This window comes from Peromyscus eremicus, chromosome 9 (assembly GCF_949786415.1).
Source record: "Peromyscus eremicus chromosome 9, PerEre_H2_v1, whole genome shotgun sequence".
Taxonomy (NCBI): domain Eukaryota; kingdom Metazoa; phylum Chordata; class Mammalia; order Rodentia; family Cricetidae; genus Peromyscus; species Peromyscus eremicus.
The window spans coordinates 19,887,282-19,901,474 of NC_081425.1; positions in this window are offsets into that span (position 1 = coordinate 19,887,282).

Sequence of the window (14,193 nt, forward strand, 5' to 3'; positions counted from 1 at the left end):
AGGGAGTTTGGCCATCCTATCACCAGAGTAGGTCAGTTCAGTCTTTCGACCATTGCCAATAGTCTATTGTGGAGGTATCTTTGTGGATTTCTGGGGACCTCTCTAGCACTTTGCTTCTTCCTATTCTCATGTGGTCTTCATTTATCATGGTCTGTTGTTCCTTGTTCTCCCTCTAGATGTAAAACAAAGATGACTAGACTGCTACTCACAACTCCAGGGAGGCTATCTAGAAAACAGGACCCTAAGAAAGACACAGGGATTGCCCAATGACAGAGAAATGGATGAGATCTACATGAACAACCTGGACATGAGTGGGGGTAATGAAGGGCAAGGTTTGAGAGAAAGAGAGCTTAGGGGAGTGGGAGATCCCAGCTGGATCAAGAACAGAGAGGGAGAACAAGGAATACTTTCCTTTTAAAAGACTCTATGATACTGAGCCAAATTCACCAATTTGTTTCATTTTATTTGAGACAGTACAATTTAATGTTAATGGTGCTGTATTCTTTTATGTATGTGTGTTTATATAGATATGTCTTTGTGTGTGTGTGTGTGTGTGTGTGTGTGTGTGTGTGTATGTCCACTGCCTTCCTAAGTCTTGTTCCACCTTATATTTTAAACAGGGTATATCTATCATTGTACCTGGATCTTGTTGACTCTGCTACACTGGTGGCCCAGCCAGTCCCCAGACCCCTCCTGTATGGGATCCCTCAGCCGTGAAAGCTCAGGTGTGAGCAACCATGCCTGGCCTTTATGCAAGTACTGGGGATTGAACTCACGTCCCTAGGCTTATGCAGCCACCACCTTACCAAGTGTGCCACATTCTCAACCCTCATGTTATCTTCATTAGACACAGAAAACTGTATCTTTTCTCAAGAGAGGTTAAGGATAGAAAAAAAGGGGGAACAGCAATAGAAAATTGAATAAAATTAGAAATTTGATTTATTTCATTTCCTATTTAATCATCTATGGCATACAAATTGGAGAATATGACTTAATTATATCAAGGCTTCCAACTATATTCATGTTAGAACAAAAGATAAACATATCATAAACTCAGGATAGCTATTTATTGAATTATTTTGCTTTTCATTTTATAACTTAAACTAGACTAAATTCTTTTGAGCTTAAACTGTATTTTTAAAATTCTTTCAAAAAGGATTTATATTTTATATTTTTTAGAAGATATGAATTGATAGTCATACTTATAATGTGTCTTTCAAAGTGAGACTGATTATTTCATGACATTGTGCTGGAGTGTGCAACTTTTTATGGATCCTGCCACTGCCTGCATTGGACAGTATGAAAAACACAAAATAACCCAGAATATAGCACAAATTAAGTATATTTTTTAAAGTAATACTTTGTAAGAAAATGTTTTATCACCCTCTAAGACTTTAAGAGCAAGAAATCTAACCTTTTTTTGGATTAAGTCCAATGTTCATTTCTTACAACACCAGTGTGGATTAGACACTCAGGGCTACTGTACTTATTCTTTTCTTGAGAGATCTCAAATAGCTCCTTAGGAGACTGTAGCATTGCTCACAGGTTCGCTCAGTATTTGGGTATCTGAGATCTACCATCTTTTCAGTTCCCTAATTTTCCACTGATTTTTTTCTACTGACTTCTATGCTTCTACATAGCAAACAAGCACATAAGATAAATGCTCTATAGAAATGACTGGTTCTCTCACGCCCAGGAAATTACGTACAAACAACTCTGTATTCACCATTACCGGGCACAAAGGGAGAGGGAAAACCCACCCCAACATGACCCGCTACACAAGATTCCTTTTGTTATCAGCTTCAGTGCTTTCTGAATCTTCAAGCCAGCCATTGACAAGTTTTCTTTTCCCACATACATAATTTATAAGTCGTCTAATTAATATTTCATAAGTTAAACAGTTGTTCATATTAGTTACTTGTTTTCATGGATGGCAAAAATTAATTTCTCCCAAACCGACTGGCAGTGCATTTTCCCTTTCTCTAATACAGTGCAGAGCAATGACTGTTCACAGCCACACGTTGAGGAACAGTCTTACAATTCAGTCTCTCCCCAGACAAAAGCTTGTACACTGTGAACAAGTCTTAGCCAACGAATGCTTCAGGGGAAATGCGACACCACATGATTTCGCCATGACCTTTTTCCTCTGTCCTTGTTACACAGAGTTCTGAACCCCGTCCTCTGGCTCCATTTATAGAGCATTTGACAATGACTGATAGTTCTGTTTTCCTTGCTGTCTTTACGTTTAAATGCACTTGCTCTTCCATGGAGATTGGCAGAGCACAGAATGAAGCTGAAGGGAGTGGGGACAAAAATATGTAAAGCCTCCATCTGGTAGACACCTCAAGCTTGTTATCCCAAATATGAATGACTCTTAAATTCCTGTGCACAGCAAGAATTTGAACTATCACCCACTACAGCAAATTATTTGAAATGCAAATTTGGGCTGCTGTCTGGTCCTTCAGATTGAGGGGAAACTAGATGTCATCCTGTGTAAGCTTCGGTGGCTTTCTTTACACGTGCATCAAACATAGGACTGAAATCCTCAGCTTGCGATCAAAGGAGGTCTAATATGAGAAGGCCTGCCTGGTCCTGAGCTTTATACAGAAACTACTAGGTCTTACTAAATGTGAATAGAAAGACCGAACCAACCTCAATTGCCAGCCTTTCTCTCTGAAGTTATGAAATTCACTTGGCAGCACTTGTGAGTCTCTTGAATCTCTCTACAGTTTTTACACCAAAAGCCATACCCTGGAGTGACTATCATTTTCTCTTCCCTGTATGACTTCACCATTGGTAGACAGATAGCCCATCCATCCTTTCTCTGGTCTATTAGAACAGCTGTCATCATTCTATAACCGTGCCAGTATCCTACTTAAATCACCTGTTGGCTTCCCATTTCTTTAGGATGAATTTCTAAATTATCTACCCAACTTAGAAGGCTGTGTGACCTGGCTTCAGCTTATGTGTGAACATTGACACCCTGTAGTTCCTGCTTCGCCTTCCCCTGAGAAATGCTCACAGCTCTGCACCTGGGTAGCTCACAGTGCCTGGGCTTCAGAGTGACAATTTTTCTCAGGAAACTTTCTGGCCTTCTCAGTGGTAGTTGCTTCTTTACCACATATGCATCTACTTATTCTTTTATTACTCTCTCTCACACACACACGCTGCATAGTCCTTACCCCCTTAACCATGACTTGTCTGTTTTACACTCTAGATCTGATGCTATTTGTTCATACTGAGGATACCAGGACTTAGAACAGTGTCTTATTATTTAAGACTGAAGGAGAAGAAAAAAGGCAGGGGGTATGGGAGAGAAGACATCAGACAGATCACCCTAGAGAAACTAAAATCAAATCATATTTTAGGAGACGTCTTTCAGAAATCCAAATGAGTCAGGAAATAAACCCACAGGTAAGCTGAGCAATGGTAAAGCCCAATCATGAATTCTTATTTGATAAAAATTTGAACCCCTTGGCTACACACTTGACATTTTCTGATTTTTAACCCCCTTTGACAATATATAATCTTCTGAATTCTGTTGAAAAGAGTTTGGAATAAACAGTCCTTAATGGGTTTGGCATTTGACAAATGTGCTGGAGAGTTCAGTAATGGTGCCAGCATTTGATGCAATCCTGGCTACAGATCTGTGTACTCCTTTGCAGACGCCTGTCCGGGCTGACAGAACTTTTCATCTCTCCTTTAGTGTTTACTGTGGCTCATGCATTATCCTAACAATAAATAAACACTTACATCTTCTTTTGTATCACCTTGGCTTATATGATAATGCACACCATGTTTCATAAGCCTGCAGGTCCGAGGTCCATGCAGGTGTGGCTGGGCTTTTTGCTTAGACAGTCACACAATCAGGGCATCAGGCAGGCCACCCTGTTCTCTGAAGGTTTTGTAGGAGGGCACACTTCCACTCATGCAGTGTTGCAGCATCTCTGTGTTTTGAGAACTGGCATCAGCATTTCCTGGCTAGCCCATGTTTCTTGCCATGAGGCCCCATCCATCTGCAAATCTGCAATGCCACATCAAGTTCTCTTTACTCTTAGATGGCCTCTGACTTCCTCTTCTGCCACCAAAATAGAACCATGCCTTGACAGGGCACACGTGACAAGGTTGGCCCCATTTGTAACCTTATTTTAGGGTCAACAGATTAATAACATGATTGTGTCTGCAAAATGTTTTCTACCCTACAACATAATTTAGCCACAGAAAGTAAAGATCGTGGGAGCCAGGTTAGAATTTTGCCACTGGAAGTAGAGATGGGTTTTTAACCCTTCCCAGTATAGAAGTTTCTGGGGTTATCACATTGCTAATAAACAAGAGAGTCATCTTGCTGTCCTGCTTATAGACATATATGCTAGGGACTGCTCTTCCTTCTTTGGATTAATGAAGAAAGTGTCTTTTCTTTGTTGTACAAGGAACATCTTCCTTTCTAATTTGTACTGGTGGATATAGAAAATCCTTAGACAGGCTGACTTTTCTGTTGAATTCTCAGGATTAATTGTAATCATGGATGTAAACATACACATCTATCTATGTACATATAATCCTTCACTCTTCATATTGCACACATCCCAAACCTGCTCTCAGTTAGGAACTGGGGATAACATCAACCTAGTTTCTTTAAGCAGAAACATAGGAATCATTTACATCCCCCCTTTTCCCATCTTACCAAAATTCCATCAGCAAATCTTTATATGCAATTGCAAAAATTATTTCAAGTATATATTTCTACATGTATGTTTCATTTATGAAGAAATACTTATATTACTACTCATTGGCAGTTACTGATTAAGAAATCTGAGTGGTTATGATCAGTAACTGTGGACCTCTTTCTCTCTCTATCACACACACACACACACACAAACACACACACACACACACACACACACACACACACACACACACACACCATAATCAGGTATTATATGATCCTTGATGTAAAGACACTGTTAGAGAAAATAATCAACATGACATGAATCCAATTAAACCTGATATAATAAGTGCTATTAACAATAAAATGGAATGTTGGAATGACAGATGCCTAATTTGGTCTAGGGAAGTTCTCTAAGGCATGAAGGATCTGTTTGAAAGAGCTGGAAAGGGGAATGAGCATTGTGGAAAAGAACAGTACTTAAAGGACATGAACATCAGTGAGGTCCGGGCAAGGGCTCCACACAGAAGACTGGAAAGAGGCCAGATCTCACAGGTCCTGGTGGAGTACCTTAAGGAGCAGCAGGAACATGTTGCAGGTTGGAATGAATGCATAGACCAGTGTAGACAGATTGCATAGACTCTCATTTGATAGATAAGGGATTAAAATGTCATTTATTGTCACAACCTGGCAGGATCTTTATTTGACAGGGGATGAGCTGGCTTATAGAGAGGTCTGTCACAAGTGTACAGAATAAGAGACAGAGTCTTTGCCTTGTTTTTCTAATCACATTCACTGAAGCAGAGTTCTTATGGTGTACAATTGGAGCAGAAGCTCAGGCCTTTTATGAACAAATTCATTAATCGAAGCCAATAAATATTTGTTGAGTAACAGTTTTTTATTTATTACTTTTATTTTATATGTGTTGGTGTTTTGCCTACTTGTATGTCTGTATGAGGGTGTCAGATTCCCTGGAAAAGGAGTTACAGACATTTGTGAGCTGCCATGTGAGTGCTGGGAATTGAACCTGGATCTTCTGGAAGAGCAGCCAGTGCTCTTAATCACTGAGCTATCTCTCCAAGCCAAGTTACAGTTATGGACACAAAGGATAAACCTTGGGAAAGATAAAGACCCTCTTCTATCTTACATTTTAGTGAGTGAAAACTAACAGATTCACAATCTAGCTACCTAAATGTCAATGGTGGGAAATGATAGCAAAGAAATGATCATATCACATACAAGGGCAAAATGGCTTCTTTTGTTTGGTGGTAGCAAGAAAAACATTCATAAAATCAGAATGATGTGAAGAGATCAGAGGAAGTTTTCAAGCAGAGGGGACTTTTGAGACAAAAATTTGAAATGGAACTGGAGCTTGTTTGAGGGGCCCAAAACTCTCACAGTGACTGAGCTTCAAGAGAGAGATGCCGGATGTGTTTCGAGAGATCACTGAGCTGCAAAGTGAGTGGCCTCATAGGTCAGGGGTTTCCAGTGCATTGGGGTTAAAAGGGAGGCTCTGGGGAGGTTAGGAAAAGCCAAAGTGAGCGAAACCTAGCATGACTTCAGTGTGATGTGATCACTCTCTGCTGGAAAGAAGCTGGCCAGAAGGAGGTGGCAGCAGCCAGAGAAGACCCGACAAGCCTTGTGGGTTGGAGAGAATGCTGGCAATTAGGATGGAATCATAGTGGAGTTGGGAAGAAGCGAATGTTTGCAACAGGTTAGCGCTTTATTAAAGAAAATGTCAAATATGCACAAATTAAGAAGGGAAATTGAAGGCTGTTAAAACATTTAAAAGTTATCAATCTATTGACAGGTTTATATCCTCCTTATATCACTAACTTCTTCAGATTATTATTACTATCACTATTATTGTTATTATATTATTATTATCAATACTATTACTATTAGGATATGAAGTTTTCCCACAAAAGGTTAGGGTGTTCAAGGCTCAGTTCCAAATGCAGCAAAATTAAGAGGTTATCATTGGATCATAACAGCTCTGACTTCATCAATGGGTTACTCCAATGATAGGATGATAGTTTGATAGCATTATTGGGAGCTGACAATATTTTAAGATGTAAGGTATAGGTGGAGGAGTAGGTTACTAGAGGCCATGGAACAGTATCCATATTCTCTCTCTCTCTCTCTCTCTCTCTCTCTCTCTCTCTCTCTCTCTCTCTCTCTGTCTCACTCAATGTCTGTCTCTGTCTCTTTCTTTCTCTCTTTGTTAGTCTGTCTGTTTGTGTGCCTCTCTATCATGTCCAAGTAATCACCATTGTAACTGGCATGTTTAAAATTCAATGTGTGTATATAGAACAAAAAAAAAATGAATGAAGAAATCAGTGAATGAGTTCCTATACCATGACCTGGCACACAGTCTGCCTTTAATAAAGATATTCTTCTGAATGGAAATGATGATAGTTCTTTTAACATTAACCCAAAGTATCAGGTGAAGGATGATGTACAACCAGATCTCTGAAGTTGTCACATTTCAGGGTCCTATTTTTGCAGACAGATGACTGACTCAGAGCTCCCACACACCCAAAGACATTTCTTCCAATCCTGTCATGGTGATCCCAGCCTGAACCCTTTGCTGACAATTTTCTATTTGCTTAGTATTAAATTGCACCCAGTTTCTATATTTTTCTTTCCCTCTGGTAATCTAGAAATACTCTCATTGATTAACAGCTGGCTTTTTAGAGTTTTAAACCCTTCCCTAAGCTCAAAGTGAGTTTACACAGCTTCCCACACCAATGGAATAATGAGATATAGCAGTGTGAGTGGAATCTGAAGTTCTTTGGCAGAATATGTGGTCAGCAACTCTTCCTGGGATCTAAGGCACTGGGCAGATCAGAACACCTTACTGGCAGGTTTAATGGCATCACTTTCTTTATGCATCCTGTTCTGGCAGCTTCTGAGGTTGTTTTCCTTTCCAAATATTTTGTTTCTATCTGTTTTATATTAGATGCTGACCTTTTTAGATGAACCAGCTTACCATGATCATCTGATATTTTATTATTTCCAGAATATTAGCTCTCTTCCTTATGTTAGTAGTTTCTGCAAACCTAATAGACAATATCACTATTATTCATTTTATTATTTTTGTTTATTCAAGTTAACATATTTTAGATCACTATGTCTGCCAAATTTTAGAGATAACTTACAATAAATATTTTATATTTGGAAAATGAGAGTGGAAACCTTTAAATAACAATGAATACCTCTCTACAAATATACCTGAACTCTTATATTCTACCAGAAACATAAATCTAGATTAGATAAAACATGACAAATTGTTTAAGAAATATCCTTTTATTACTTTTAGGAGTAGGTTAACTCCCATAAATAATTTAAAACTTTTACTTAGTGATTTAAGATACTATATAATCTGCAAGGATTTTCTATACAGTGTGAACATAGCTTATTTGATCACATGAGAGTTATTCTATTTAATACCCAGCAGTTTCTATTCTATGACAGCATGCTGATGTTAACATTCTAATTCTTATTTAAAGTAGTGTGTACATAAGAAAACAAGCATAATATTTGATACTGACTTGTACACACATTCCACTTAAAATTTATTTTTAAGCCCAGTGTGGTTGCGTGCACCTTTAATCCCAACACTCAAGAAGCGAAGGCAGGCGGGTCTCTGTGAGTTTGAGGGCAACTTGATTTACCAAGTAAATTCCAGGAAAGTCAGGGCTCTTACACAGAGAAACCCTATCTCAAAAAACCAAATATATATATTTTAAAGACATAAGAAATAACTCATTTACTTTAGAATGATTCTCATATATTTGATAAGAAAATAAGAAGCCACATTGTATTCTGGGATTTTGTGTCTTGGAAACACTCCATGTTTTCATCCAAAGTCACATGAAGAGACACACAGACAGCTGGAGACTCATCCCAAAGCTGAGGAAAGCCTCAACAGAATTCTGATGAGGCTGCTGCCTGCAGTGCATGGGGCAATGGCTGACCTCTGACCCTGCCTGACAGCCCAGGCTTTTGTCATTCTGCTGCACAAGTCAAATTAGGCTGTAATTACTCTTCAGACAATGGCTGTAATGATACATTCAAGTCCCAGTGTCTGGCAGGAGGAGAAGTTTGGCTGGTCATGGATAAAGAAGAGTCAAAAAGTCAAAAGACAAACCACTTTTTGATACTTTTCTCCAAAGCTGGGTGCTCCCCGAAGAGGAGAAAGAATCAAATTGCACTGGAAAATACCCACTCATTCAAAATACCCCAAAGGCATCACTCTGATGAACATCAGTGGACTTGATATACCAGTATATGAAGGGCTTTGTGACTAAGAAACAAAAGGACAGACAATGAGGGGTCCCACAAGCTCCCCTGCAGACACTGTTTTCTATTGTTGCTTCATTTTAATAAAACAAAAAGTTGAGAAGGAGGAAAAGGAGAAAGAAGAAGAGGAAGAGTAGGAGGATGAGAAAGAAGAGGAAAAAGAGGAAAGATCAGGAAGAGGCAGAAGAATAGAAAGATTAACAGCAGGTAGGAGAGGCGAGACAGAGCTATATTTTCCAGTATGTTTTCACAAATCTCCTATTAAGTTTTCTCTTCTTCTAAAATCTAAGGTCAAGATGTTTTGAGCCAGCACACTGAGTAGGCTCATAGCCTAGAAAGACACACAGAGAAGTTCTACCCTTGCTGCTTTTGAGGTTGGCTACCCATTACTGGTACCTTTTAACTTTCCTATTCAGAGTCCTAGATTTGCCATAATTTGCCCTTTTCTCAAAGATAACGTCTTATTAAATTCTTTTAGCTTTATTTTGTTTATTTTTATGTCTTTTGAAAATTGTGTATGTGTTTTGATCATATTCACCCTCCCAACACTTGTAAGACCCACTTCTGTTTCCATACGAACTCAAGCTTATGTCTTATTTTTTTTTAAATTTTCAAGATCAACTTATGCTATCCAAATATTCTTGAATGCATGGTTCTTCTTGCCTGGACTGGTTGATCAACTGGACATGCAGGACCCATAGGAAGGTGACCACTGAACTTTGCTTGGCGAAATGGTCCTTCAGGTTCCTGCTTTGCAGAGGAAACTGCCAGACATTCTACAGGACACAGAGAAAAGTGACTGAGAGACTCTAGGCCTGTGGGCTGAAGACAGATGCCCCAACTTTGCAAAGGAACATTAGATGACTGTTCAGGCTGCCAGCTGTCTCTGTCTACTCTCGCAAGGCTCCTGAAAGTTGCTTGCATCCTTCTCCCATTTCCCAGGTAATATTATATCCTTCTGGGGTCTTTGATGTAGTTGAAGACTAGATAGTTATAATTTCCTTAGTTATGATAAGAGATAAGTTAGATATGAAACCTTAAACTCACAAATATAAGATAGATAGAATATCTTCTTAAATTTTGCCAAATACAAATAGACTAGAAATTATAAACAGACTAAATATTGTAACTATAATTCTTGCTTGATAATTGTTTTGTTATATGTAATTTTACTATGTGAAAGATAAAACCTTCCTTTTTGAAAAAAAAAGAAAAGGGGAAGTGCTGTGGATATCACTCTGTATAAATAAAATGCTGATTGGCCAGTAGCCAGGCAGGAAGTATAGGCAGGACAAGCAGAGAAGAGAATTCTGGGAACAGGAAGGCTGAGTCAGGAGATACTGCCAGCTGCCGCCATGAGTACCAACATGTAAGATACTGGTAAGCCATGAATCATGTGGCAAGGTATACATTTATAGAAATGGGTTAATTTAAGATATAAGAACAGCTATCTAGAAGCCTGAGCCATTAGGCCAAACAGTTTAAGTAATATAAGAGTCTGCGTGTTTATTTTATAGGTGGGCTGCAGGACTGCTGGGGCTTGGTGGGAGCTGGAGAGAAACTCTCCAGCTACACATGGTCTTCCACTGGTGGTTGCAACTTACCACAATAACATTTTTGTTTACCAAATTTCTCTCATTTGATTGTTCTGTATGGCTTTAATGTCCCTGGAGCTAACCCCCATCTCCTCATGCATCTTCATGCTAAAACACAGTGCTCCACATTAGTTATCATCCATTCACTCCAACCTTATGCTCTGAAGGTCAGTCTTTAACATATTTTACTTAGAACTGTTTTTAATATTTAAAGTTAACCATAGTCATCACCTCTCCTTTCATAAATGGTTCTTTGCTTCCTCTGTGATGGTATTTTGGTTTTCTTTTTAAGCATTTGTAATGGACACACACTAATATGATTATTTTGAAAGCATGTTCCAGAAGTAGTCTGATCAATGTGGCCTGGAATTCTCTCCTGTTCTATCCTGCTGTTCATACACTCTGGCCTCAGAGATACCCTGAGTACCCACAGCAAAGTGGTGCATTTCTTGGCTTTCAATGCAATAATTCAGGGCCTTGAAGTTGTTCTGGTCTTCATGCATATTACCTGTTCACTTCATCTCTCACATGCTTTACCTTGTTTTCCTGGTCCACAGGACAGTTTTCACTCTGACTTTTATTAAACCTCACTGTGTTCATTACAGCTTACTAATATTATTTTTATATCCTCTTAGCTCTTGATACTGTCACACAGAGACTGATAATAATGAAATATATGATCCCAAAGTCTTTTATCTCTAAGGTCCTACATCTTCCCACTCTTAAAATTCTTTTATCTTTATGATTTCTTTGCACTTTACTCTCAAATGAAATCTGTTAAAATTATGCTGTAAACTCTTTTCTCAGAATTTATAAATTCTTTCTTGGGTATGGTTTAAAATCTATGAAATCCGTAACAAAATTTGGCTTTAAACTTATAACAAAAGACTTATAATTACAACTCTGTACGTGTGTGTGTGTGTGTGTGTGTGTGTGTGTGTGTGTGTGTGTATGTAACTTAGATTCCACTCTCTGTGTGTATATGTATATGTAACTTGGTGTCAACTCATTTTAAAACAATAAAAATAGATCTATTAGGAAAGTAGATGTTTTTAAATAGCAACCATGTGGCTCTCCTCCATCTTGTCTGTTGACCTCATAAGATGTAAGCAGCCACAAGGTTGGCAGCTATCATTACTAAGGTTAAAGAGTACATGCCATGAGACTTCATTATCTTAAGATGACCACCTGGAATAAAGCAACAGTTATAAAACTTTTCAGTCCTAATGAGCTCTCTGTTTTCACTGTATCTCCTATTTAGACTAAGAAAGCAACAACAAGTATCAAACATTTTGGATTGTTGTGGTCTTTTGCATGATGACAAAATTTTAAGATTATCTTTGCTACAACATACCATATTTATGATTCCACTCTAGTTTAGATTACACTGCCTATGATGATAAAAAATTTAAGGTTATAAAGGTCTACTCAGATTTTAAAAAGCTGACTTAGAGATTTTACCTAACTACTAATGTTTTATGCTACTTATGCTAACTGTTCAATACCAAGAGTCTAAAAAATTGAGATAAGTAACAACATATGTTTGATAAATAAGGTATCAATTCCTAAAGTCTACTCAGGTTCATAGTAAGATAAAAATTTCATTTTGATACTAAAAGAATTTCAGTTCAAAAATAGTTATTTCTAAGACTCAAACTTAACAGTGATAAGTTGTAAAAAGCCCTAATCTTATGAAAACCGCTGACTTGTTAAACTGTTAAGGATAATTAAGACGTGCAAGCTAATGGTCAGTCACCTTATAGATGTTCAGATTCTTTGATGTGTTCAGAGCTATACTTGTAGTCATGCTAAGTACTTTGTAACTAATTACAGGAGCAAGCTATATTTAGCCCCCTGTACATGTTTTCAAAGTTAAACCTAAGTCAAGTAACTAGAACAAGCAAAGTTTGTTTAGTCTAGATATACTTAATGGATAGATGGTCCTCGAACTCTTGAGAGATCTGATGAATATGGTATTTTAAATGTTCAATAATAATAATAATGAAAAAGGCTTTTCCTGATAAAGAGAAGTGTTAGCTCCTGGCAGCACACCTAAGTTCTCTTCCAAAGATAATGAGGCACAGAAGAACTCTACCTGGCTCTTACTTTAAATGCTGCAAAGCTGCCACTGAGTAAAAAACTACCCTTCACCTCACCTCCCTCCATCCAGGACCTTGTGCAAACTGTAGATAAGCAGGACACTGGGGAGTTGATTGCCTGCTTTGCCTAGATAAGTTAGGCCAGTCGCCCCAAGTTCCTACCCCACAGGAAAGTCTGTTGGATCTTCTGGACTGACACTGACCTAGGACTTCTGCCCCCAACCACAGAGGAACCTACATCCAGGTGGCTGGTAAGTGTCTGTCATTTTCAATAGATTCAGGAGCTACTTGTTCTGTACTTCCTGCTAACTTGAGTGAAATTCGTCCTTCTCAGCTGTCTGATGGTATTGACCACCAGGTCACTGAGAGCTTTTCCTGCTTAACAGTAGCAAGCATACAAGCTCCGTCCCCAAGCTTCAGCTGCCTTCACAGTTCTCTTCATAAGTAAAAATCAGGCCTCAAGCCTCTCTGGAGAGCTACTAAAGACAACTGACTTAACTTGTTACCAGAATCAGGAAAGAGATAAATTCACAAAACAGATTTCAATGTAACTTTTTACTATTGATTTATTTAAAGGAATTCTCTTTATGACTGATTACTGCTGTCAGTAACCAATCATCTGTCTCATGGTGAATGATTGGATCGAAAAAGGTGTAAAGTTTATGTAAGGTCTTAGGATATAAAGCATAAGTTGTGAGGATCTAAGTGAATGTTTTAAGATATATAAATGCAATTTATAAAGTTCTAAGAAAGTGTCTTAAGGTATGTAAATGAAATTTGTAAAGGTATAAGAAAATGATTTAAGACACATGAAAAATGTTTCAGATTTATTTCTTTCTCTATAATATTGTTATATTAAGACTTCAAAAGCAAAGTTTTAACATTAGCCAATGGAGTTCTGATAAGCTATTAATCTAGCTCTAGTAAGCTCTGACTACTATTATCATAGACATAAGCTCAAGATTTTTAAATTTCCTTTGGTTGTCTTCTAAGTACAGACTTCTCATTATGTTAAAAAAAATCTGTCTAATTTATATACATCCAGTCTTCTAGATGAAGAAAAGAGTGTTCACACTTTTAATCCAAAATCATTTTGAGCCCCCAACACTCTATTATGACTCAAAGGTGTAACACTACTGCCTTTTCTACAATGTGGATTTCATTACAGATTACAAACAGTGGTGATGCTAATATATCTGAAACTTGTAAGAAAAAATTGTCCCCTAAACTCCTTAACTTTACCTTCTGTACCCAAAATAATTCTGTCCCAGTAACTTGCCAGCTCCAGGTGCATCCCAGGCAACTCCAAAGAGATTAGCCCTAGGTGTTCAGGCCTCACAGACACCACCTGTGCTTCTGTAGTCCCACAGAGCCTGGACAGTGAGTAAAACAGCTTGCTATTCCTGGACTTGGCCAGCATCCCAGCTTTCTTGGGTCCCCAAAGATGTTGTTGCCCCCAGACAACAGGAAGCAGTCTAAAGAGCATGCCACCTCAATTCCTGACTCACCAGCCACCCCTTCCTATTTC